At 29.0% G+C, this 2,123-nt stretch overlaps 1 protein-coding gene across 2 annotated transcripts in view; it reads right to left on the bottom strand.

Moving 5' to 3' along the window:
• The window catches only part of LOC117172338 (EH domain-containing protein 3), a 47,909-nt gene that overhangs the window by 33,675 nt on the left and 12,111 nt on the right, over window positions 1-2,123 (bottom strand). The window contains exon 1 of one of the 2 annotated variants that reach the window (XM_033360144.1): window positions 1,319-1,930. The exons of the other annotated variant lie outside the window; for it this stretch is intronic. The gene's annotated coding sequence lies outside the window, so the exon portion shown is untranslated. Of the gene's footprint in view, window positions 1-1,318; window positions 1,931-2,123 lie in introns of those variants that run through there. 2 annotated transcript variants of the gene reach the window in all.

Here is a 2,123-nt window from a genome sequence, read left to right as displayed (position 1 = left end):
AATTGAAGAAAAATAATTTTTTTCTACGAAGAAACGGCCGATTTTGATATTTTTTTATAGAAATTGTTATTAAAAATTACATAATTTTTTATTAATTATCTCGTATCCAGTTTTAAAATCACTTTTAACTTATTCTCGAATAATTTTAGTGAAAAAACGGGGTTTTAAGCATTTATAAATGATAATTCTGTATTTATTTATTTATAAAGATGTTGATAAAAATGTTTATAACAATAAAAAAATTATTAGTTTTAATCAATATTATTGGTTTGATATCACAAAGTTTATATGAACAATAATTGAAGAAAAATAATTTTTTTCTACGAAGAAACGGCCGATTTTGATATTTTTTTATAGAAATTGTTATTAAAAATTACATAATTTATTATTAATTATCTCTTATCCAGTTTTAAAATCAATTTTAAATTATTTCCGAATAATTTGAGTGAAAAACGGGGTTTTCTATATACAAATACTTTTATTTTGTTTAAAAAAAGTTTATAACAATCACAGATAATAATTTTGAATCAATAATGTTGACTGAATATCACAATTCAGCTTATACCAACAATAATTAAACAAAAAAATATTTTTTTCTACAAAATAATGGCAGTTTCAGGCATTTTTTAATAAAATTGTTATTAACAATTACGAAAATTGTTATTTTTATATCCATTTTCATATATAGAAATACCTTTAAATTGTTTACTAAATTGTTTAAAATAATCACAGATATTAACGTTTAATCATTATTATTAACAATAAATATTGTGTTTTATAATACTTAAATTTGTTTATAATAATAATAAATCTTATGAATTTCGCAAAACAAATTTTTTCTATCAAAAACAAACATGTCCTAATTTTATTTATAAAAATGGTTAATAATAATCGAGTTATACACTAATAGAATTAATTCTCTTTCATGAGTGCAGTTGCAAAATATCTCTCCAACAGTTGCTTTATTTCAGCGTTTTTTTTTTTTTTTAATAAAAATCCAGAAAGCTGAAATGCCATTTATCTTTAATTTCCAGAAAAAAAAACCTTTACGAATTACGGAAAATATGAACACTGAATTCCAGATCCGGTCCAGTATTATAAATAGAAAAGTGATACGAAACAGAACTTTTGTTTAAAAAAATCTATTATCCCTGGAAAATGGGCAGGGCGAAGGTCGAATTTTCAAAAGCAGAGTTCAAGGCTTTTCTAGAAATTAGACGAAAACCTCGATTCCCAAAACTGAGAATCTGACATTTTGAGAGTCTGGCGAGTCAAATTCCTCCGAATGACCTACTGTAAAAAAGAGAGCCGTACTTACTTGAATAGTCTACTGTTGTAACTCGATAGATTTTTTTCAGCAGGTTAGCCTTGCACTCACTGACTCGTGTTCACTGATCACTATATATATATGTGTATATAACTGGTATGACGTGTTGGTTACATCAAGTTTCCAACGACAACGACCGGTGGGAAGGAAATTGGGAATCCGTATTCCGTATCCGCTTTTGAGCACTTTTAGAATGACTGGAATTTTCGATGACCTTGGGTTATTAACACCCCGAGACCGAGTTCGAAAGTGAAGAAGGTAGAGAGAGACTCTTTGACGTTTGGGATGGACGCACTGACGTCTGCAGCAATATTGGGTGACAGGAGCGACTATCTGCACTTCACTCCAGACAAGAGTGACTAACTACAGTACAGAATCTCGTGAATGTCAGTAACGTCACGCACTGATAAACGCGCTAGGATCTCTTGTTGACGATGCTACTCTATGATTAATGATGCGCTTAACCTATCCGGAAATATTTCCCTACCAAAGGGAATTTCCATTGGTTGTTTAGGATTGACTGAGAAATTAGAGTCGTCAAAAATATGCTTGTTGCAACCCGAAATAAAGAAGTATAAAATCAATTTAGAGTTGAATTTATTATGCAAGACTATTTTTTATTTTTCGAGAATTTTTTCAATTAAAACAAAAGTGGCGATCCTTTAATGTTCCAAGGTCATAGCAGAAAAGTAGTTTCAAAATTTTCCAGTGTAGCGCTAGTTGTCGTAACCCTGTCAGGGCTGAGAAAGTAAAATAAATGTAATAGACCTTTTCATCTTATTATTATTATTATTAT

This window comes from Belonocnema kinseyi, chromosome 5 (assembly GCF_010883055.1).
Source record: "Belonocnema kinseyi isolate 2016_QV_RU_SX_M_011 chromosome 5, B_treatae_v1, whole genome shotgun sequence".
Taxonomy (NCBI): domain Eukaryota; kingdom Metazoa; phylum Arthropoda; class Insecta; order Hymenoptera; family Cynipidae; genus Belonocnema; species Belonocnema kinseyi.
Note: the sequence above shows the minus strand (reverse complement) of the source record. Positions and strands in the feature narration are given on the sequence as shown.